The sequence below is a fragment of the Hyla sarda genome, chromosome 6 (assembly GCF_029499605.1).
Source record: "Hyla sarda isolate aHylSar1 chromosome 6, aHylSar1.hap1, whole genome shotgun sequence".
In the NCBI taxonomy this organism is placed as follows: Eukaryota; Metazoa; Chordata; class Amphibia; order Anura; family Hylidae; genus Hyla; species Hyla sarda.
Window position 1 is genome coordinate 240,925,951 of NC_079194.1, and position 25,677 is coordinate 240,951,627.

A 25,677-nucleotide genomic window follows, 5' to 3' on the forward strand; every position below is an offset into this window, starting at 1 on the left:
GCTGTTTTCATAACTCCATTCTTTTCTGGCCTGAATGCAGCAGATGGCAGTTATCTTAAAAGGGTGGTTTGGGGACCCTCATTCTTCATGTATATGGGATTTGTATCTACTACATATTCGTGGTATATACTGTGATATTGATATCCGACCAAGTGCAGTACCTGCAAGGAGTCTATCTGTTCTCCCTGTGTTTGTGTGGGTTTCCTGCGGGTTCTTTAGTTCCTCCTGTACTCCCAAAATATATACACATACAGTAGGTTATGACTGGAGCTATATGTTGATTACTGGTAGTGCAACCAAAAATTACTGTGTCACGTTGCTTGGATCCATCGAGGGTATGTTCACAAGGCAGAATGTCTGTGCAGAATTCCACCGGAATATTTCACATGGACATTCCGCAGCTGCAGAGTCCCATTGATTTTAATGTGATGCTGCTGGACTGTTCACACGGTGGAATTTTTTGCAGCAGAAACTTCTGAAACATCCGATTTCGGCATCCGCAGAAATAATAGACTTGCCTAAATAATAGACAGTTCTGCGGAATATGTTGGTGCTATATTAAATACATTTATATTGTATTAATCCAAGCATGTGGCATCTATACTGAACTGGAAGAGAATTGAGATTCTATGTTACACGTATTCCTAGCTTTGCATACAACAAGCTGCGGGACATGTGAAGCAATAACTAGAATGCAATGTGTGAGGAAACTTGTGAGGTCGGTTCATATTCTTCAGATGCTTCTGCTCTATATACACTGTAATCTGCCAAATTCCATTACTAGAGGAAGCTCTAAGCATAGCTTGGTAATAAACAGACCCCACTGACTGGTGGTTAGATGGGAGGAGGGGGCGAGGGACTGAGCAAGCCCAGGCATAGTGAAGGAGAATGAGGAAGGAACCGCAGCAAACGAAACAAACACTAAAAGCAAGATGAAGAGAAACTGCAAGTCAACATGAGCAAAGGAGAAAATGTATTGTAGCATTAGGGAAATGCCTCGAAATACATGAGACGGTAACAGAAGGCTTTCCATGGGGAACAGCTGGAGACAATGAGTGACAGGTGGATTGACGGGAACAGCTGGCATTGGAACTCCTCCTGTATCTGAAAAGAGAAAAAGAAAATGCTAAAAAGAAGACAAAACATAACCAAAAGGCGTTTAACACGAGGAAATCCAAGAAGACACTTCATATTGATCAGTAAGGCGTGTGGCAGGAAACTTGTAGTCGCAGTATGTACCCATACCATTATATGAGAAGCAGATGTAATGGGCTGATCAGTATCCACCCCTTGACTTAACCCCTCCCTAGTCTATAAATATAGAGATCAATGTACGTGCTCGACAAAACGTCTTACTTTAACCACTGCGTTGCCAGAACAAGACACACCAATTGGAGAGTGTGACAAGTAAACCACTCCCTTCTCAAAGCATTGAGAGTTGTAGAGTGGACTTTACACCTGTCTGACATCCAGAGCGGAACGTAATCTACAGACAGCAGCAATGCCACTGTTCACCAGGGCCCTTGGCCTTCTACGCCAGGCAAGATCTCCCCGAGTTATGAACAAGGCTTGGGCATCACAAGGTGCCAAACCCCAGGAGGCGACTGTAGTGGTAAGTAAAACTGGCATGGGTGGAGTGGGTGGAGAGGCCATTTTTGGTCTCTACAAAACCACTTTGTATTTCTGCATAACAGCCTAAATTTTTCTGCAGTAGTCACCATCGATTTCCCTTTATTTTTTTTGCCAAAGATTTCTGTCTGACAGATTGTGAGAGGTTGTGCAATTCTGCAGTTCAGAAAATTATTTTATTCTATGCCGTCATCGTCCAGGCATTGGGGCTTGGATTTTTGCACAGTTGACTAGAATTAGGGATACTTGAAGGGGCTGTAATCCTCGTAGCACGGTGGAGCTGAAATGTGGGTTATGTATAATTCTTTATGAGAAGTTCTGTCTTAATACAAGGTTAAGATAAGTCACAAACGGTTTGGCTGGAAGTCATTCTGAGGTCAACTGGCGCAACAATGACTTCACATACATTCTGGTTATAGATCTCCTTTTAGCCCTGACATCTGCACAGACTGAGATTCTATTGGGGATGTTTCATTGCTGACCTAATTTTATGGCAAGTCATATTTATCCAGAGACAGAGGAGCTGAGTTTGTCATTCTGCACAATTCATCTTGAGTTCAACATTAATGTTTTTTAATAGAACTACAGATAAACCTACTACTATATCCTCACATATGATGTAGTCATTAAGTGTTAAATGACAAATGTAGCTCTGACACATCTAGGAATATTTAGTGGAGAATCTCATCAGTCCCCAGGACATTCCTATTATTAATATGGTTAGATCTGTACTGTATATTATATAATCTTTCTCTAGGGATTTTCTAGTAAATATTACTATGTAAGATATATGCACCCTCCTTGTATTATACTCTCCTGACATGCACATCCTCCCAGAGGCCTGTTAATGTTCAATGAATAGGGGGGAGGGTGTATGGCACGAGGCTGACGACCTTGGGAAGTGTCCCGGTCACCAAGCTGAGGCCTGCAGCGGCCGTAGGACACAGTGCTGATAAATCCCTATAGACCCTGCAACTTCCATCAATTCCAGGAAGAGATTAGTTAGCATACCATTAGTATCCATGACAAGTAACAATAGTATTTGTAACATCCTGACGGTTGAATTATTGTTACTAGAGAACCTAGAGGACTGACTTTCTATTGATAACACCGCATAGTCTATGGGTCCTGTACCTATATGACCAGCATGGTGTCGGGTTAATGGACAAATCTGATGTATTGGAAGTTTTAACATCCAAAAAAGCCAACCTTTGGAGTTGTAACCTGAATACGAGTCCTCCACATTTTATCTTCAGGCTTTCCTTAAAGTACCAATACTACTTTTAATATTCATTATACCCTTTAAATCCAGAAAGTTTCAATAAGTATATGTTTGCATGCTAAATTAGAAAAAAATGCTACTCAGCCTACCACCAATCTGAACATGGTCCTTAGAAAAACATGCAGTATTGAAGAGAAAGCTCAGACGATGAAGACCAGCGAGCTGACGGTGTCACCAGCTTTCCGATAAAATCCTTGAAGTTTATTAGAAGAAAAAAAAATTGTGTATGCTGATGCGTTTCAGAGTACATATAGGGGGAGTTTTATCAAAACCTGTCCAGAGGAAAAGTTGCTGAGTTGCCCATAGCAACCAATCAGATCGCTTCTTTCATTTTTGAAAAGGCCTGTCAAATATGAAAAAAAAAGCAATCTGATTGGTTGCTATGGGCAGCTCGGCAACTTTTCCTCTGGGCAGATTTTAATAAATCTCCCCCATAGTTCTTAATCATGGCAGATATGCTGCAAGTTTGCTGATTTCTCCAATTCATTTCAATAGGAAAGTCGAATTCTGAAGCAAATCCGCTACAAATCTGCAGTGTATTCAGCACATGTAAACAGATTTGCAAGAAGTGTGATTTTTAAAATCTCATCTACACACAGACAAAATTTTCCTTACTGAAATTAAAGGGGTATTCTGGGGAACTAACCTTATTACAGGATAGGGGCTAGGTGATGATCGCGGAGGGTTCCAGCAGCTGGACCCCCGGTTATCAGACACCTATCCCCTATCCTGTGGTCGGGAGGCAAGTTAAGTTCCCCCAGAATACCATCTTAACTTCAGTCATGAAAATTTCCGCTGCGTGTCGATTAGATTTCAAAAAGATCCCTTATACAGGGCCCGGCAACTCACATGTCCTGAGAACGTTTCGCATAACAGCCACCCCCCCCCCAGGCTGTCACTCGCTGAGTGAAGATTTAAAATTCTCCAAAACTACATTAAATGTATCCCTTGCTTAAAGATATACAAATTTTAGCAGGAAATAAAAATACATATATCCCTACAAAAAAAAATTTTGGCGTTATTATAATGAACTCATGGGTTCCTCATGCGTATGTGCTTTTTATGGATATTATTAGGGATGAGCGAATCGAATCTGATGAATCCGAATTCGTTACGAATTTCAGAAAAAATTTGATTCAAAACAAATGTGATTATCGCCGTGATTCTATCGCATGAATCGCTTCTTTAAACTCCATTTAGTGTGGTCCAGGCTCCAAGGGCATCTAAAATTCACACATGTGAGGACATGGGGCGAGGACATGGGGCAAGGAATCCTGGGAAGGCGGGAACAAGGGTAGGTGGGATGACCCTGAATCACATGCAGGATGCAGCCTATCAACAGCCGGTCACTCCTGTGATACCACAGCCCTATATAATTGGTAGCCATATTGCAGCCAGTCACTTCAGCCTTTCACTGCAGAGAGATAGATAGGGACAGACAGTGCTGTGTGTTGCACAGAAAGCTTATTTCCAGCAGCGATTCACCTCCTAGTCAAGTCAGCGTTCTGTTGCACACAGAGAGAGAGGGACAGAGAGCAGTGTGTTGCACAGTGTCTTTCACAGAACAGCAGCGATTCAGCTTAAGCACAAATCCTGCCTAGAAGCACTGATAGGATATGGAGTGAGATTGAGAGAGAGAGAGAGAGAGAGAGAGAGAGAGAGAGTGCAATTTTGGGTGTAGCACACAGTGACTGTGTGCTGCAGCACTGCTGTGCACTGCTGGTGTTGTGAACAAATACTTTTTTAAGAGTACTGTAGCACATTTTTCTCCCTTCATAAGTGCATACCACATACGTACATCTAAGTGGTGTACTATTTTGTACCTGTTAAACTCAAGGGCCTAGATACTGTGAAAGGCCAGGCAAAAGTACTCACCGTCTGGTGTTGTACACAAATACTTTTTTAACCGTACTGTAGCGTATTGTACTCCTCTCATATAGTATGTCCGGCAGAAAAGTGCCAGGACGTGCACAGAGGAGTGGCAGAGGCCTAAATTTATAAGACAGAAGTCACAGCAGACTAGGGAGAGTGGCAGCAGGAGTCGCAGCGAGAGGCCTGAGCTCCCAGTATCAGCTAGCGGTCGTGTCTCGACCAGCAACCCATCTGCCGTCATCGACACATCTGACACCCCTAGTCAACAGTCGGTGGGTTCCTCAGACACAACCCCCAATTGGCATGGCCCGCGAGCAGTCCCTGTCCTCCCATTGCCTCTGTCCTATGCTGTTCCCTTCCCCACAGAAGTATCTTATGCTGTTTAGTGAGGACGATGTAGAGGACAGTCAGCAGCTACTGCCCAGCCAAGAAGTGGAGCAGACATCCGTTACTTCCTCCGCTAGGTTGGCAAGTAGTGATGAGGAGAGTGGCGTGGAAGGTGGTGTTGCGAGCATTCAGGCTCCTGAAGCAGACACTGTTGAGGAACCTGAGGAGGACATCAGTGACGTGCAGACACAACTCAATGATGATGATGAAGTTGGCAGAAGGTGAAGCGTGGCCAGGGTCCCAATGTTTGCACCACGGCCCTGCGTCAACATATCCAGCATCACCAGAAAGCAGCCTTGGAGAACCGTGGCTCCAATTTGGTGGTTCAGCCTGCTGCATCAACCAGTGGCACGCCGCTCCCTGTTTCAGCCAGCCAAGGCTCCACCACCTCAGGCGAAGGGAGCTGTGTGTCATACCCATCTTATGTAGCTCCAGATGCTCCTGTTCCTCCTACTTCGAGTCAGTCATTCCACCAGAAATCCATCGGCGAAGCCATGTCCAAAAGACAACAGTATGTGCCCACTTATCCAACGGCGCAGAAGCTGAATGTGCTCCTGTCCAAGTTGCTGGTACTGCAGTCCCTCCCTTTTCAAGTGGTGGACTCTGCACCTTTCAGAGAACTGATGGCTTGTGCCGAGCCGAGGTGGAGAGTGCCAAGCCGTCATTTCTTTGCGAAGAAGTCAGTACCGTCCCTGCACAATTTTATGGAACAGAAGGTGGGCCAGTCCTTGAGCGTGTTGGTGTGTACCAAAGTGCACAGCTATAACCACGTGTGGAGCTGTAACTCCTTTACAGCCCACTGGGTGAATATGGTTCCTGCACAGCCACAACAACTTGGACAGGTCACGCCGCTTCTTCCTCCACACTCTCAGGCTGTTGGTCCTGTGACAGTGTGCTACTCTGCCTCCTTATCCTCCACCGTGTCCTCAGCCTCCACTGCACGGACAAGCCTCAGTGCCCCTCCAGCATACCATTGGTGCAGGGCACGGTGGTGTCACACTGTTCTTCACATGGTTTGCCTTGGCAAATGGAGTCACACAAGGGAAAAACTACTAAAAGTAATTAGTCAAGAAATTGAATCATGGCTTACTCCACAAAAACTGGAAATGGGAACCATGGTGACCGACAACGGGAATAACATCTTGTCTGCTCTATGACAAGGAAGCCTGAGACATACGCCCTGCATGGCACACATGTTCAATCTGGTTGTCAAGCGGTTTCTGTTCCCCCATCTGTAAGACATCCTCAGCCACTCGTACACTGCAAAGCACACCCTTCTTGAGCTGCAGCATCAGAGCGGCATCCCCCAACATAGTCTGATTTGCGAGGGTTGGAATTCCACCCTCCATATGTTGGACCACCTATGCGAACAGAGAAAAGCCATCACCGATCTCTTGATGATCCAAGCAGATAGGGGGACTCCCCTGTGTAACTTCAATGTCAACCAGTGGCAGCTCATACGTGACACCTGCCATTTGCTCAGGCCCTTTGAGGAAGCCACCTTATTAGTCAGTCGCCAGGATTACGGGATGAATGACATAATTCCAATGCTTAATTTACTACAACACGTGTTGGAAAAGATGGCTGGTCAGGGTACTGGAGACGTGGTGCCTATATCTCACGGCCACATGAGCCCTGTGGGGGCTGATCTGGAGGAGGAGTGGGAGGGGCACAGTGGAGCACAGTTTAGGTTTCGCAAGATGGGTGGTTTTTCTAGTCATCTGACAGGAGAGGAGGAGCAGGAGCAGATAGAGGAGATAGAGGGTTATGAGGAAGGCGAGACACAGGACCCAGACACACCGTGGCAGTATGCAGCGGAGATGTAGGCAGGGAGTCCCTCCGAGTTACTTGCACAAATGGCACGATGCATGCTCCCTTGCTTGCGTAGTTACCACCGAATTGTCACCATTTGGCAGTGGGATGACTTCTGGCTCTCCACCTTATTGGACCCTCGCTACCGGCACAAAATGGGGGCCTTTTTCACACCCACTGAGAGGGAGGACAAACTGACCTACTACAGAGACATCCTACATAGTCAGTTGGACGATGTCTATCTGCACCAACGTCCATCCTCTCGCAGGTCTGACTCGGGGGGCCCTCTGCGCTGACATTCCACTGCCATGGCTGCTGGGAGGGGTGGGGTGGCAGGAGCAGTACCAGCTTCATCAGCAGTAGCCTGAGTCTACAGTCGCTGATGAGTAGGTTTCTTCACTCGCATAGTGAAGCAACTCATCAGCAGCAGGTAGACCTGGAGCAGGACCTGCACCAGCAGGTGATAGCATACCTTGACATGACCATGCCAACACACCTTGAAGATCCGCTGGACTTCTGGGCAGCCAAACTTGATTTGTGGCCGCAACTAGTAGAGTTTGCCCTGGAAAAGCTGTCCTGCCGGCCAGTAGTCTGCCATCAGAGTGGGTGTTAAGTGCGGTGGGGGCCATAGTGACCCCAAGGATAACTCGTCTGTCCACGAAAAATGTGGAGAGACTTACCTTTGTGAAGATGAATCGGGCATGGATAAGCCAGGATTTCCACCAACCAATGCCTGATGCATCAAAGTAGATTGACCATGGTGCCACACCAACACTTCACAAATATGCATACTGCAAAACAACATTTAAGGTGCTGCTCCCCAGTTACAAACATTCCTCGACATCAGACCACAAGTAAATAATGAGGATATGCATTACATAAAACTTAACTTTTATTAGGAAAAATATACATACTCAAATAGTTTTTTGAAATCAAACAAAAGTAAAGGTGTTCAAAAAACACCATGTGCCACCTACACCACCAAGTATTGATGTGATGCGATCTCTAAAAGGTGGAAGGGAACAACGTATGGTCCATTGTAACCAGTGGGGGTAAAAACTTCCCCTGTAAGGCCCTACTCTCGCATTAATAATTCCCTTCTTTGCAAGTGTTACTTGCCCTAAAAAGGGCAGCCCCACACAGGGACCTCTCCCTATTTCTCCCTACACTGCCATTTCCCAGGGTTTGTAGGTGGAAATAGAGAGAGATTCCTGTGTGGGGCTGCCCTTTTTAGAGTGAGTAACACTTGCCAAGAAGGGAATTAATAATGCGTGAGTAGGGCCTTACAGGGGAAGTGTTTACCCCCACCTGCTACAATGGACCATACATTGTTCCCTTCCACCTTTTAGAGGTCTTTGCCTCACATCAATTCTGTGTAGGTGGCACATGGTGTTTTTCGCACACCTTTCCTTTGGTTTGATTCAAAAAAAATTTGGGGGCCATATATTTTATCCTTTGCATATTATTAAAAGTTAAGTTTTACATAATGCATATCCTCAATACTTACTTGTTCACACTAACACTTTTACAAAAGAGACCGTTGTCTTCTGCCTACCTGCCTCTGCTACTATTCTGATCCTGCCACACGCCTGATACCACACATCTGATGTCAAGTTTGCCTTTTTTCACCCACCTTCGTCACCGAGTACTGGTATTGCCACCCACCACCCCACTCTGTCACCGAGTCACTTTCAGGACTCCTGATGCTGCTGCTGCCACCATATGTTCTCCTCATGCTGCCGCCAACTCCTGCCTGTGTCATTCAGCCACTATATGTTCTCCTCATGCTGCCACCACCACCACGCTGTGTCATTCAGCCACTATATGGTCTCCTCATACTGCCGCCACCTCCACTCTGTGTCATTCAGGCACTATATGGTCTCCTCATGCTGCCGCCAACTCCAGGCGGTTTCATTCAGCCACTATATGTTCTCCTCATGCTGCTGCCACCTCCACGCTGTGTCATTCAGCCACTATATGGTCTCCTCATGCTGCCGCCAACTCCAGGCTGTCATTCAGCCACGACATGGTCTCCTCATGCTGCTGCCAAATTCAGGCTGTGTCATTCAGCCACTATATGTTCTCCTCATGCTACCGCCACCTCCACGCTGTGTCATTCAGCCACTATATGGTCTCATACAGCTACCACCTCCACGCTGTGTCATTCAGCAACTGTGTTCTCCTCATGCTGCCGCCACCTCCCTGCTGTGTCATTCAGCCACTATATGGTCTCCTCATACTGCTGCCACCTTCATGCTGTGTCATTCAGGCACTATATGGTCTCCTCATGCTGCCGCCACCTCCAGGCTGTGTCATTCAACCCCTACATGGTCTCTTCATGCTGCCGCCAACTCCAGGCGGTTTCATTCAGCCACTATATGTTCTCCTCATACTGCTGCCACTTCCACGCTGTGTCATTCAGCCTATATATGGTCTCCTCATGCTGCCGCCAACTCCAGGCTGTGTCATTCAGCCACTACATGGTCTCCTCATGCTGCTGCCAAATTCAGGCTGTGTCATTCAGCTACTATATGTTCTCCTCATGCTGCCACCACGCTGTGTCATTCAGCCACTATATGGTCTCCTCATACTGCTGTCACCTTCATGCTGTGTCATTCAGGCACTATATGGTCTCCTCATGCTGCCGCCACCTCCAGGCTGTGTCATTCAACCCCTACATGGTCTCTTCATGCTGCCGCCAACTCCAGGCGGTTTCATTCAGCCACTATTTTCTCCTCATGCTGCTGCCACTTCCACGCTGTGTCATTCAGCCTATATGTGGTCTCCTCATGCTGCCGCCAACTCCAGGCTGTGTCATTCAGCCACTACATGGTCTCCTCATGCTGCTGCCGCCAAATTCAAGCTGTGTCATTCAGCTACTATATGTTCTTCTCATGCTGCCACCACGCTGTGTCATTCAGTCACTATATGGTCTCCTCATACTGCCACCACCTCCACTCTGTGTCATTCAGGCACTATATGGTCTCCTCATGCTGCCGCAAACTCCAGGCGGTTTCATTCAGCCGCTATGTGTTCTCCTCATGCTGCTGCCACCTCCACGCTGTGTCATTCAGCCACTATATGGTCTCCTCATGCTCCCGCCAACTCCAGGCTGTCATTCAGCCACTACATGGTCTCCTCATGCTGCTGCCAAATTCAGGCTGTGTCATTCAGCCACTATATGTTTTCCTCATGTTGCCGCCACCTCCACGCTGTGTCATTCAGCCCCTACATGGTCTCTTCATGCTGCCGCCAACTCCAGGCTGTGTTATTCAGCCCCTACATGGTCTCCTCATGCTGCCGCCAACTCCACGCTGTGTCATCCAAGCATTATATGGTGTCCTCATGCTGCCACCACCTCCACGCTGTGTCATTCAGCCACTATATGGTCTCATCATGCTGCTGGCATATTACCTAAAAATTTTTATGGTAGCACGTGCTACCAAAAAATCTTCAATTAAAATTTGAAAATGTATCTTTTAATCTTTGGAATTGTGAGGCCCTTTGGTCTCCTCATGCTGCTGCCACCTCCAGGCTGTGTCATTGTGCCACCAGATGGTCTCCTTATGCTGTTGGCACCTTAGATTAAACTTGAAAAATGTTCATGTATCTAAAACCTTCAATTCAAATTTTACAAAATATCTTTAATCTTTTCTATTGTCAGGCCCTATGGTCTCGTCTGGCTCCTGCCACCTCTAGGCTCTGTCATTGTGCCGCCATGTGACTTCTTGTTAGATTGTGTTTTGTGGTCATACAGTATTAGCTCAAAGTAAACGCTGGGACATTAAACTTGGAAATCTAATATAAATCTTAAATTTAAAAAATCGATGTCATCTTTTCAAGACTGAAGCCCTATGGTCGTTGACATCATATATTACTTGTGGAATTATCACAAGAATCCAATGAAACAGCTTGGAGCGATAAAAATGAACCATAACTGATTGAATGAAACATTCGCACAGTCAGGGGGGCGCTGAGAGGCAGGGGCTGGAATCTATCTCGCCTGGCGGAGGACCGCCAGCTCGATGCTCACCAGAATGAGTACTCAAAAATGTTTAATAAATTCAAATTAAATTAAATAAAAATTACATTAAAAAATCTCTTGCTGCCACATCCAAACGTTCAGCAGCAGTGATTCTAATGGCCATGCCTGTAATCTGCATGTCATACTGAATAAAAGTAGTATTTCACTAACACAGCACACTCCCTATGCGTGTTAGGACACGGCAAAATGTTCTACACCGCTATTGAGGCTATATGGTCTCCTCATGCTTCTGCCACCTTCACGCTGTGTCATTCAGCCGCTATATGTTCTCTTCATGCTGCTACCACCTCCACGCTGTGTCATTCAGCCACCATATTTTCTCCTCATGCTGCCACCAACTCCAGGCTGTGTTATTCAGCCACTATGTGGTCTCCTCATGCTGCCGCCACCTCCACATTGTGTCATTCAGCCACTATATGGTCTCCTCATGCTTCTGCCACCTCCAGGCTGTGTCATTCAGCCACTATATGGTCTCCTCATGCTGCCGCTACCTCCAGGCTCTGTCATTGTGCCAGACGTTGCCTCTGATCCGCATGTCATACCAAATAACAGTATTATTTCAGTAACCCAGCATACTCCATATGCGTGTTATAGCAAGGCAAAGTGTTCTACACCCCTATTGAGGCTCTCTGTAGGCCAGAAATTGCAGTTTTTAAGAGCGATTCACCACGAATAAATTTGGACCGAACCAATTTTTCGGAAAATTCGGCGAATCGGCCGAATCTAATTTTTCTAAAATTCGCTCATCTCAAGATATTATGGGTATGTTGAAATTGTGATTTAATAAAAATGTATTCATTTCATACAAGATTTTAAATTCTGCAGCATGCCAATTTAAGTTGTGGATTTGTTGCAGATTTCCCCATTGATATCATTGAGGAGGGTAAAATCTGCAACATATCCGTTTCAGCAAAAAATCCACAACAAAATCCACAACAAAATCTACGTGGATTTGCTGCAGATTTTTCCACAGAAAACCATTCTATGGTGCGTTTACTATAAAACAAAAACAAAAATGGCTACCTTCTTCCAGAAACAGTTCCGCTTGTATCCATGGGTCATCTGGTATTGCATCTGGTATGCAATACCACAAGTAGCCTATACAGAAGAGTGGCGCTGTTTTTGGAAGAATGCAGCCCTACGACCGTGTTAACATGCAGTATTATGCAGTGTTCTTTATGCCCACTAGTTCCTGAACCAGAGGACTTGATACTTGATAGCAGAGACTGGTAGTGCCTATCCTTCAAATGTCCTTCCTTACCATAGAAAACAGTGAAAGGCCTGAAGCCTTGTTATAATATTTCCTTCCAACTCAGATTTCCTTCCAATTGCCTCTGGGAAGGTTTTCATAAATCTCCCCCATCATTCCCTGAACGTATCCTGGTGAATGCGCAGTATGACAATCCTCACAAACCCATAGAAAAGTGGTCTTCCAAACGGTGGCCCTCCAGTTGCTGCAAAACTACAACTCCCAGCATGCCCGGACAGCCAACGGCTGTCCAGGCATGCTGGGAGTTGTAGTTTTGCAACACTGAGAAGAACACAGTTTGGAGACCACTGTCGGAGAGAATATAGACTTCTTATGCAGAAAATGTCCAAGAGTGACATGATGTCATACCTTTTGCTCTACTTATACACGTTGGAGCTGTGATATTCTGCAAGGAATGAAGACTTAATTACAATAATGGAGACGCGGGCAGTTCTCCAAGTCTTCGATCCTTTGTTAACCCTTGCTTACTCACTTGGAGTGCTGCAGGGTCTCCATTGTTTCAACTACAAAGTCACTTTTGGCTGCAGTCTTGGTGGGTGTGCACTGTCACTCACCTCCTTCGCTGCTGACATAATTGATTGATGGCTTAAAGGAGAACTCCGGAATAGGAAAATTATCATCCATACCGAAGACAGTAAAAAAATAAACAGGTACATACCTTCCTTCGCTTCCCTGATGCCTCCGGTAACCCACTCCGGCCTCCATCGCGATCCTCTTCCTGGTTGCTGGTGGTCGGCGAGTCATACTGCACTCAGCTAATCACCGGCCGCAGCGAAGTCCCAACTCGGCTGGCGATAGGCTGAGCGGCAGTGTGAGAACGCTTCGAGACACACAATTCTTCACTACACCGGCACCTGCTGCCGGGGCCGAAAACGTCACACTGCCGGTCAGCCTATCGCCGGCCGAGTCGGGACTTCGCTGTGGCTGGTGATTGGCCGAGCACAGTATGACTCGCCGACCACCGGCAACGAGGAAGATGATTGCGACGGAGGCCAGAGCCGGTTACCGGAGGCACCGGGAGCGCGAAGGAAGGTATGTACCTGTTTATTTTTTTTTACTGCCGGCAGTATGGAGGACAATTTTCCTATTCCGGAGTTCTCCTTTAACTGTCACAGCAAACAAGGCACAGCATGTACACCAAAGAATTTGTAAGGGTTTTTCCCAATCGTATGCAAATATACTGTAGCATAATGTAATGAAAAGTTCTTCTCATTTAATTTTTCTTACCATTTTCAACCTTAATGCTTGCCGTCTGTGGATTACAATCCTTTTATTAACTATTGATGACTTGAACACCTGCATCAGCCATTTTCTCGAACATATTGATAGCAGGGGAGACACATTAGGGAATGTTATGTCACTAAAAATAGGTTGTGTGTGAGACATAGAGGTCCTCCGCGCATGCGCCATCACTCAACATCGTTGCGCATGTGTGATGTGTGTGCGAGCGCTCGCTCCTGATGGGTTCTGACACTCATGGTGTCTGCATGGTAACAAAAGCAGAGCGCTTGGAGAAGCTCTTTGTCTCACACATAGCGGGGGAAGCTCTGATGTACTCAGAGAGAGATGTGGGGGCTCTGGTGCATTGCGGACCCCTGGCCACGCCTATCCGACTGTTACTGACTGTCTTAAAAAGTGATTTTTATCGATAAGGCATGGAAGAGGCGGCTAAAGATGTGGCTGCATTATTTATCTAGACAGCTAATACACTGTGGGTGGAGTTAATAAAGAGTAGCGTAGGTGCACGTCTTTTTACCCATTAATATTTGTGGAGGAAGCAATGTACCTGCACCAAATTTTACATGGTGCGGGGCATTAGATAAATAGGGTGCTGATCACATTTCTGACTTCAGTACTCCTCTTTGAATGGTGCTCCCTCTGCAACTTTTTGTGAGCTTTTTAACCCGTGCGACCAATTGTACAACTTTTTGATAATGCTGTCTAAAGCCAGTTGTGTCAGGGCTGGTGTAGATTTGCACCTCAGGAGCACAATTGCCCCAAAACATGCGCAAAAATGGTATTTGGACAGAGCTGAGTAACATCTATTAATGTGAGTTGCAGAATCTTTCAGACACAGATCTTAAAGGGTACCTTTAATCAAAAAAATGTTTGATATATTATAGATTAATGTATGCAGAATAACATTCCAATAGCATGTTATTAAAAAATATGCTTCTTTCTATTAAATTTCCCCCTTTAAAAAAATGACCACTAGGGGTCTCCCTACCAGTCCTGGCCGCCAGCTTTTTTTTTTTTTTTTTTTTTTACAGATTTCAGACTCATGCTAGAGTCCTAAATCTCAGACTGCAGCTGGGACACAGACAAGCTCAGCACTGCTCCCTGTAAGGGAGCAGTGCTGAGCTTGTCTTTGTCCTGGCTGCAGTCTGAGATTTTGGACTCCAGCATGAGTCTGAAATCTATTTAAAAAAAAGGCTTGCGGCCAGGACTGGTAGGGAGACCCCTAGTGGTCATTTTTTTAAAGTGGAAAATTAAATAGAAAGAAGCATATTTTTTAATAACATGCTATTGGAATGTTATTCTGCGTACATTAATCTATAATATATCAAAAGTTTTTTTGATGAAAGGTACCCTTTAAGATCTGTGTCGGAAAGATTCTGCAACTCACATTAATAGATGTTACTCAGCTCTTTCCAAATAGTAAAAATAAACTAATCTTTACAGGTAAGACACAAAGCAGATGCATGACCCCAGTCAGTTATAGGACAGACTTCCTAACAGAAACGGTTATGTTTACAGAACAGGAAGGTAACTGACATTTAGTCTATCCTGTCCAAGCGCCTAACAGATAATCTGAGTATGACACAGTGCAGTTTTTTTTCTGTCTTATTAGGACTAGGACATACAAGAAAATGAATATACACTATATATGCAGGAATAAACCTATAGGGTGTCACCTATAGGTATTGTCAGACTACTGGAGACAACAATGTAATAACAGTATTCCATAACAAAAATAGTATATCAGAATGTCTGTTTTTCACATATACAACTATACCAATTATAAGGTTCATTAGGAAAAATATTGAATAAATACAAATTACATATTTCAATGAATTACATTTTAAGTAATCTCTTATACAGTTCAAAAAGATGTTGCTGTTGTAGCTTCTCAACAGATTTGCAATCTATTAGTAAAAGAGAGAGTTCAAAACAAACAACAAAATGGGGGGGGGGGGATCCAACTGCTGGGACTCCCAAGTGACCTTGAGAATTAAATGTCCTGGAGGGACAAAGTGATGGTCACTAACTTGCACCACTGCTTCATCCATTGACTATAACAGCTGCCAGAGATAGCAGAGTACACATAACCAGTGTTGAGCGCGAATATTCGAAATGCAAATTTTTACCACGAATATCAGCACTTGGCTATTTCGCGAATATTTAGAATATAGTGCTTTATATTCGTAATGATAAATATTTTTTTTTTCTTCACAGTACACATCACAACAATGATGTATACTGTGTAAAAAAAAAAGTCATCCCTCCCTGCTTCCAGCTTGTGGTCCAAAGAAGGCTCCAATATTATTTACTGTGTGAGTCGGTGTGGAGTGCGAATATTTCGTATCTGCGAATATGCAAATATTTGCCAATATCGGCTCTTCCAGAGGACACTGATCCCTCCCTTCTTTTAGCTTGTGGGCCATTGAGGAGGATGCAAATATAGTTGTCAGAGGTTAGCAACATCCATAGCAACCAATAGGAAAGTTGCCCACCCCTTCACTATATAAGATAGGGTAGGTTAGTTTAGCAGACAGGTTCTAGTGTAGGGTATAGTGTTAGTTGTGATCGGGGCTACACATTCGTGCTCGTGATAACAATGAGGTATACTTACCTGTTGTATAACACATTTTACTTAACATATCGGTCTGAATTGTGCCCAATGACCGCGACGGAGGCCAGGCCTTAAGAGGGCATGCCCTGTAATGGATGAAATGAGAAATGAAAAGAAGAAAAAGAAAGGGAGGGTTGGGAGGTGTCTGCAAAACGTCACGAACGCCCCACGATAGGAGGCAGGGGTGTTATATACCCCTGCCCCCGCCCACAACCCCTTATGTGCCGCCTTGACGTGCAGGGGGGTGGAAATGTTACTGCCCCTCTCACAAATACAGCCTAATTAGGCTTCACACTTAGTTTAAAGATATAATCGCGCATGCCACTATACAAATTTCATTACAATTTTCGCATGGAAAAAAAAGATAGCGAATATGCGAATTTCACGAACATAGGATGAATATTCATCCATATATACGCGAAATATCGCGAATTTGAATATGGCCATTGCAGCTCATTACTATACATAACTTCGCTATCTCCAGCAGTTCCCATAGACGTGTAATGGAGCATCGTACCTATGCCTTACAGAAGCAGTGCGAAACATGTGACTGCCACTCTACTCTTTCGATAAACTCTGGACTCCATTCTTGTAATTGTAGAGAGCCCTAGCATTTGCACCCCTATGATCATACACTTATCTCCTATACTGTAGTTCTAATGGTGGGACAACCCCTTAAACACCTTTTTTTCCTAAGTAACCAGGAATGTTAACCTATAACCCACCGCAAGGATGTTAGGTTGTAACCCATAACCACCCAAGAAGACCACATCGCAAAAGGGGGTCCAACCTGCTACTAACAATGTGTACCTAACAAAATAGGCCAGTGAGTGTATGTAGATTTTCGAAAACATTTAAAAAAAATTAATTTTATCTTCTAGCTAAATACACATTGCGTATACACAACAGACAGCTCCATTCATTATGTAGTGGCCATGTCTGGCAGCTAGCGCCACAATTCTAGAGCAAAGGCTTCAGCAAACAGCTATCCTCAGGATTGGCAATCAGTAAATGAATGGTGGGAGTCTGACAACTGGCATCATCAGGGTTCAGGGTGTCAGACCCCCACCAATCAGTTACTAAAGGCCCAAAAAAACGATTTACCAACTGTAGACCAACAGGGCTATTACCAGGGATATTATCACCAACCCCCAAAAGATGAAGAAAACTTAGAGCAATGAAAAACTGATATAAAGTAATGAAAATCAATGTCCTTGTATCATGTTATCATCTGTCTGGATACTTGTGTTTCTACAGGAACAAGCAATTGGCCTTGGTGCGTTCTTCTCTGTATTCTTAATTCCCTCTGGCTGGATCCTGGCACACTTGCAAGACTACAAGGGCAGACCAGAATAGAGGAAGTTACCTGTCCTGTGTGGAGTCTATGGCACTGGATGATGGTGGGAAGTGAACAGCTTAGGATCGAATAAACTGCGTTGTCCATATCTGCTCCTGGGTGTCCTGCTTACCAACTCTATTTTTTGTACTTAATAAAATTTATCTTAATCCAATTTTGGTACTGGAGTATGTATATGTGAGAGTCTGGAGAGGATCTCTGTCCCAACTATAAATTCTAACAAATGTAGCTTATGGAGGATTTTTTTACATACCGTATATACAAGAGTATAAGCCGACCGAATATAAGTCGAGGCACCTACTTTTACCACAAAAAAACTGGGAAAACTTATTGACTCGAGTATAAGCCTAGAGTGCCAAATGCACCTACAGGACGCTACAGTCATCCTCCATAGCCACAAATCCATCCCCCCAGTCATCCTCCATAGCCACATATCGACACCCCCCTCAGTCATCCTCCATAGCCACATATCCACCCCACCCCCTTTCATCCTCCATAGCCACAAATCCATCCCCCCTTCTGTCTTCCTCCATAGCCACATATCCATCCCCCCCGTCTTCCTCCATAGCCACAAATCCATCCCCCCTGTCATCCTCCATAGCCATATAGCCCCCCCGTCATCCTCCATAGCCACAAATCCATCCCCCCCGTCATCCTCCATAGCCATATAGCCCCCCTGTCATCCTCCATAGCCACAAATCCATCCCCCTGTCATCCTCCATAGCCACAAATCCATCCCCCCGTCATCCTCCATAGCCATATAGCCCCCCCTGTCATCCTCCCTAGCCACAAATCCATCCCCCCCTTCCTCCTCCATAGCCATATAGCCCCCGTCATCCTCCATAGCCACAAATCCATCCCCCCCGTCTTCTTCTATAGCCACAAATCCACCCCACCCCCGTCATCCTCCATAGCCATATAGCCCCCCTGTTATCCTCCATAGCCACAAATCCACCCCCCCCCCGTCACCCTCCATAGCCACATATCGACCCCCTCTGCCATCCTCCATAGCCACAAATCCACCCCCCGTCTTCCTCCATAGCCACAAATCCATGCCCTCTGTCATTCTCCATAGCCACATATCCACACCCCCCTAGGTCATTCTCCTTAGCCACAAATCCATCCCCCCAGTCATCCTCCATAGCCACATATCCACCCCCCGTCATCCTCCATAGCCACAAATCCACCCCCAGTCATCCTCCATAGCCACAAATCCACCCCCCGTCATCCTCCATAGCCACAAATCCATCCCCCCATCATCCTCCATAACCACAAATCCATCCCCCCTCTGTCATCCTCCATAGCCACAAATTCATCCCCTCTGTCATCCTCCATAGCTACAAATCCATCCTCTGTCATCCTCCATAGCCACATATCCACCCCGTCATCCTCCATAGCCATATATCCATATCCACGCCCCCCTGTCATCCTCCATAGCCACAAATCCATCCCCCTCTGTCATCCTCCATAGCCACAAATCCATCCCCTCTGTCATACCCCCATAGCCACATATCCCCCCCTCTGTCATCCTCCATAGCCACATATCCCCCCCCCCCGTCATCCTCCATAGCCACAAATCCATCCCCTCTGTCATCCTTCATAGCCACAAATCGCTTATATAGCACAGCCACCCCAGCCCTCCAAACAGCCCCCCCCCCCCCCCGTTCACCTCCGCAGTCTGCACTTTGTATATGTCCATGACATATCGCCACAGGTCTGAAAAAAGCTAGGGAGGATCTGAGAGGTCTTTTAGCTCAGACATGGGTAATTCTTAAAACCCATTACAAAATTATCCATTGGTATTTAAGAAGTAGTTGGCCAGGATGAAATCCTATGGATATCCGGATAAATGTGCATATGAAATTATAAAAGCTATTTATTAAAATCATTAAGAGATACTACATATAATATAATAATACTAAAGGGTGAACCACATAGCCCTTGTGGTCACCTCACAAATATAATCAATAAAAAAAAGTATTAATACTCACGTTACTGCACCAAGCCAAAATAAACTTGCCCCCTGCATAAAGACCACCATATATATACCACAAGTGTGTTTGTTTTAGAAGACTTATTTCACCTGCTGTATATGGAATGCTAATAAGTATTGAACTCATCACCATTTCCCACATACAAAGAAATCAAAGGGCATGGAAAGCCAAGATAACAGCTGAAAACTATCAGTAATTAAAAAGCAATCCAACCCCTTGTCAGTACAAATTAATATCAGCTTGTTCAGTCCCAACTGATGGCTTATAGATGAGTAAAAGTAAAGAGCTGCATCGGGACCTTCACAACCTAATGGTTACAAACTCAACAGGTGCATTTCTAAGCTTCTGAATGTTCCAGTGAACACTGCTTGGGCCATAATACGGAAGTGGAAAGACAAAAAATGTTTCTATAAATTTACCTCGACCAGGTGCTCCTCCCATGATTTCTGATAGAGAAGTGAGAATAATAATCAGAAGAGTTGTCCAAGAGCCAAGGACACTTGTGGAGAGCTTCAAAAAGACCTGGAATTAGCAGGCACTGTTGTCTCAAAAAAACAATATTAAAGGGGTACTCCGCCCCTAGACATCTTATCCCCTATCCAAAGGATAGGGGATAAGATGTCAGATCGCGGGGGTCCCGCCGCTGGGGACCCCCAGGATCTACCATGCAGCACCCACCTTTAGCGGCTTCCGAAACCACTGGAGGTCCTCAGGCTGAGTCCATCTCGACCACGAGGACGGAGCATAGTGATGTCACGGCTCTGCCCCCGTGTGACGTCACGCTCCGCCCCCTCAATGCAAGTCTATTGGAGGGGCGTGACAGCTGTCACGCCCCCTCCCATAGGCATGCATTGAGGGGGCGGAGCGTGATGTCACTATGCTCCGTCCCCGTGATCGCCAGTAATCAGACCCGGAGCAAACCGCTCCGGGGACTGATTCTAACGGGGTGCGGCGTGGAAGATCACGGGGGTCCCCAGCGGCGGGACCCCCGAGATCAGGCATCTTATCCCCTATCCTTTGGATAGGAGATAAGATGTCTTGCGCCGGAGTACCCCTTTAAAGGGGTATTCCAGGAATCAAAAACAGGCATTTTTTTCTTTCAAAGACAGCGCCCTCCTTGTCTCCACTTTGGGTGTGGTATTACAACTTGGCTCCATTTATTTCAATGGGACTGAGCTGCAGAACCACACCCAAACTGGAGGCAAACAGCAAGAGGTCTTTGAAAGAAAAAAGGCCTGTTTTTTGATTCCTGGAATACCCCTTTAAGTGAAAAAAAATGGTGACGTGTTCAATACTTATTTACCCATTGCATACTCACTCACACTGATTTTGTGATACACTTACAGTACAGCTAGTTATGAATTACGAGCAGCAAAAAAGATATTTGGCCCAGATTTATCAAACTGTGTGAGAGGAAAAGTGAAGTGATTTTCCCACAGCAACCAATCACAGCTCAGCTTTCACTTTACCAGAGCTTGTTACCTGAGCTGTGATTGGTTGCTGTGGGAAAATCACTTCACTTTTCCTCTCACACAGTTTGTTAAATCTTCATGTTGAAATGACAAAGTCAATCATCCATTGGTTCTTTGCTTATAATCTGTAAGTCTGTATACACCAGCGAGTATATACTTTGTAGCATGGGAATAAACCATTGCAGTGCTGTTGTGGCTGATAACACTCTCCCAGATATAGTATTCTGTAAGGAAAAGGAGCACTGGGGCACTATACTGCAGTCCTGATGTTTAGATGTAGGCACAGCTGTACGTGGAAGTACAAGTATCATAATGTCTGATACCAGTTTGAGCATAGCGCGTGGCCGCGACCACCAGAATATTCAGTACAGGCCAAACAAGCATGCAAGCGCTCCCAACCATAGGCTATTGGAAGGTGAATTCAGACATGAGTATATGACTTAAAGGGGTTATCCAAGGAACGTAATAAAAAAAGGATCAGCATAGGACATTAACCTTGCATCTAATTATTCTACTGTGACCTTTGTATCTCCTGAATGCTGCTCTAATACACCTCTTTGCCGTCCCGCTTGTTCCCTTCCCCGCACGCTGTCTTTAAACTACAGGTCCCAGCATTCTTTGCTGCCGCTCTGTGCTCACTTCCTCCTAACTGCCGTTTTCTGCCGCAGTCATCTGAACAGCCCCAACACTCGGAATGTTACTAAGCAACCATTCCCATCCTGCTTTCATCTACTGTACTATATAGCAATGATTCACAAAAAGGCTGCCTCCATCTGTTGTAAAACTACAACTCCCAGCATGCCCAAAAAGTCAAAGTCCATCTGTGCATGGACATATATATGCATATATATATATATATATATATATATATATATATATATATATATACGGGGCCAGATTAAGGCTGTCTGGAAGACGGAGCACTTCATTATGATGCCCCCCCCCCCCCGACAGTTCCCCCACATTAGGTGCAGTATAGTTCTCCCACATTAGGTGCAGTACAGTTCCCCCACATTAGGTGCAGTATAGGTCCCAAAAAAATTAGGTTGGCAGTATAAGTCCCTGCACATTAGGTTGGCAGAACAGCTCCCCCACATTAGGATGGCAGTACAGTTCCTCCACATTAGGTTGACAGTACACTTCCCCCCCCCCCACCCCCCTTTAGGTTGGCAGTACAGTCTCCCCCACATTAGGTGCAGTACAGTTCCCCCACATTAGGTGCAGTATAGTTCCCCCGCATTAGGTTGGCAGTATAGTTCCCCAGCATTAGGTTGTAGTTCCCCCACATTGGGTTGGCAGTATAAGTCCCCGCACATTAGGTTGGCAGTATAAGTCCCCGCACATTAGGTTGGCAGTATAAGTCCCTGCACATTAGGTTGGCAGTACAGTTCCCCAACATTAGGTTGACAGTACAGTCCCCCCCCCCCCTTTAGGTTGGCAGTACAGTTCCCCCACATTAGGTTGGCAGTACAGTTCCCCTTCATTAGGGGCAGTATAGTTCCCCCACATTAGGTTGGCGGTATAGTTGCCCCACATTAGGTGTAGTATAGTTCTCCACATTAGGTGCAGTACAGTTCCCCACATTAGTTGCAGTACAGTTCTCCCACATTAGGTGCAGTATAGTTCCCCCACAGACATACAGCCTTCAGTCATATACAGTGTATGGCTGGAGGCTTAATGCCTGTTTACTGCCCCACTTCAGTGTACCGACCACCGCTCCGGGGTCACGATCTACTGCTATGGCCTATGGTCCATAGCAGTAGGTCCCGGGACCGAAGGAGCAGAGGTCGGAACACTGAAGAGGACATGCTGCTGGTGACTTACCATGCGAGCACGTTCTCCTCGATGCTCCGCTTCACTCTGTTTTTCTCCTACGGGCGCACGCACTGGACATCAGTGACGTCCCTGCGTGCGTGACCTCCCGGCGGCCCCTGCGTTTTTAAAGTTAACGCGGGGGCTGCCACAGAGAGGAAACCGCCGGGACATCCTTGTGTCCTGAAAAGATTTTTCGGGACACAGGGATGTCACGAATGTGACGCGGGCCCCCTGCGGGCACGGGGCCCGGAGCAGGCGCTCCATGAGCGCCAATGATGATCCGGCCCTGTGTATATGTGTGTGTATTATATTATATATATATATATATATATATATATATATATATATATATATAGAAAGGATCTTTCCGCAGTACACAAAGTATGGTGACAAAAATGAGTGGTTTATTCCATATTAAAAGGTGTTTTCACAGCAAGCGACGTTTCGACCAGGCCCACCCAGTCTTTTTCAAAGACTGGATGAGCCTAGTCGAAACGTTGCTTGCTGTGAAAACACCTTTTAATATGGAATAAACCACTCATTTTTGTCACCATACTTCGTGTGCTGCAGAAAGATCCTTTTTTTGTTATACAAATGGTGGGCTTTAAATACACGTTTTTAGTTATTTTTTCAGTAATTGTGCGGGTTACATATCTTTTATATATACATATAAAAATATTTTTATATATTATATATAATCAGTGTTTCCAAACCAGGGTGCCTCCAGCTGCTGCAAAACTAAAACTCCCAGCATGCCTAGGCAACCAGAGGCTGTATGGGCATGCTGGTAGTTGTAGTTTGCTGGAGGGCCACAGTTTGGAAACCACTGTGCAGTGGAAGACAGAAATAGTAGACAATCTCCAGCTCACCGTGTATTCGCCCCCCGCTCGGACCGTGCTATGGCAGGCACACAATGCAGTTTAGCATACAACAAGAGATTGTCCAGCTGTGCAATGGTCTACAAACTATGCCCCTGCAGATGTTACACAACTACAACTCCCAGCATGCCAAGACAGTCCACGCATGTTTGGAGTTGTAGTTCTGCAACATCTGGCTCTTTACATGTTGCCGAACTACAACTCCCAGCATGCCTGTACAGTGTGGACATGCTGGGAATTGTAGAGGGCAAAAGTTTGGTGACCACTACACAAGGGGTTTCAAAACCGTGCATTTCCATCTGTTGCATAAATAAAACTCTCAGGATTGAAGCTGGTGCAGCAGAGAAAATAAGATGTCCTCATGGTGCTCTCCAAAGGTTAAGAATAATTATTAACCGTAACTCTGGACAGTTAAAAAGGCACAGTTTGGAGACCATTAGGGTTTGGTTACAAAAATGAGCCCTTCCAGCTGTTGCATAACTACAACTCTCAGCATGCTCTTTCGGCTGTCAGTGCATGCTGGGAGTTGTAGTTTAAAAAAATTTTTTTTTTAGGTAGGCAGCAGTTCCCCCACATTAGGGGCATAGGTTCCCCATGTAAGGTAGTATGGTTCTCCCCCCCCCCATTAGGTAGCATAGTTTCCCCACATTAGAAGCAGTCCCACCCATTAGGTGGCATAGTTTCCCCACATTAAGTAGGAGCAGTTCCCCCGCATTAGGTAGCATAGTCACCCCCCTACCCCATTACCATTAGGAGCAGTTTCCCCACATTAGGTAGCATAGGTTCAACCCCCACCCCACCCACACAGACAAAAACAGACAGAAACACACACTCTCACCTGGCCTGCACCGCGCTTCTCTACGGCATGACGCTTGACGTCACTGACGTCCAGAACCGGTGAGCGGCGCAGCGCAGCAGGGGAGCTGTAGCAGGTGACCGGGAGCTCTAGCAGGGGACTCTGAACTGTAACAGGGGAGCGGGAGCTGTAGCAGGGGACCCTGAACTGTAGGAGAGCGGGAGCTGCAAGCAAATAAAAAAAAAAAAAACAGAAAGTCATACTCACCACCACTGTTGCTGCACCGGTCAGTGTGACTACCGCGGTTCACCCGAGTTTCTGCGACTGCTCATCTCCCTCCTCTGCGCTCCAGGGCAGTCATCAGTGCCGGGAGCGTAAGGGACCAGACACACTGCCTCACGGGTGTTGCTAGGCAGAAGTCTCCCACTCTCCCTCGCAGATGGAGAGTCAGGTGGTCGTCTCAGCAGTTGAGTCATGTGATCTCCGTCTCAGAAGGTGGGGGCTGTAGAAGGAGAGACAGCAGCCGAGACGGAGATGCCAGAACAGGGAGGCAGAAAAGGGTTTTGATGACATTTCACCATTGGAATAATGGTGTGAAGGAGTGTAAATTTTTTATGGATATTTATTGAAAAAAAAAAAAACTATGAAGGAATAATAATAGATAAAAATTATTAAACTGAACTACCCCTTTAAGTCCGATGGGGAGTAATAGCCTCCTCGTGGATGAGAGTGTGCACTTTGATTGAAAGTACCGAACAAAATAGTATGGAATAAATACTATAGGTTGGTCAAATAAGTGGGTGGGGTATCTGTATACAAGGCTGTACACATTTCCAGACCCCCAGGTCCCTTTCTCAGCAGCTAGGGACTTAATCTATATATATTTGGACCAGTGATCTCCAAACTTCGGCCCTCCAGATGTTGCTAAACTACAACTCCCAGCATGCCCAGTCAGCCATTGGCTGCCAGGCTCTAGTGGCTGCAGGAAGAATCTGCCTGTGTCCTAAAAGTCAGAGAAGACAATGGTGACTGGCAGAGAATCAGAGAGCGGAGGTAAGCTACTGTCAGCAGGTTAGGGAGTGATGGCTTCCTACATTCAGGGGTAAGCTGCCTACAGGGAGAGTCCTAACATACAAGGAGAAAACTTGCTGCTTTCATTTTTATGAAGGCCTGTGAAAAATGAAAGAAGCGATCTGATTGGTTGCTATGGGCAAC

At 45.7% G+C, this 25,677-nt stretch overlaps 1 long non-coding RNA gene across 1 annotated transcript; it reads left to right on the forward strand.

Moving 5' to 3' along the window:
- The first annotated feature begins 1,097 nt into the window (after positions 1-1,097).
- Positions 1,098-17,661, forward strand: LOC130276857 (uncharacterized). The gene is made up of 2 exons (XR_008845269.1): positions 1,098-1,612; positions 17,408-17,661. It is a non-coding gene; the product is annotated as an uncharacterized LOC130276857 (long non-coding RNA).
- The last annotated feature ends 8,016 nt before the right edge of the window (positions 17,662-25,677 follow it).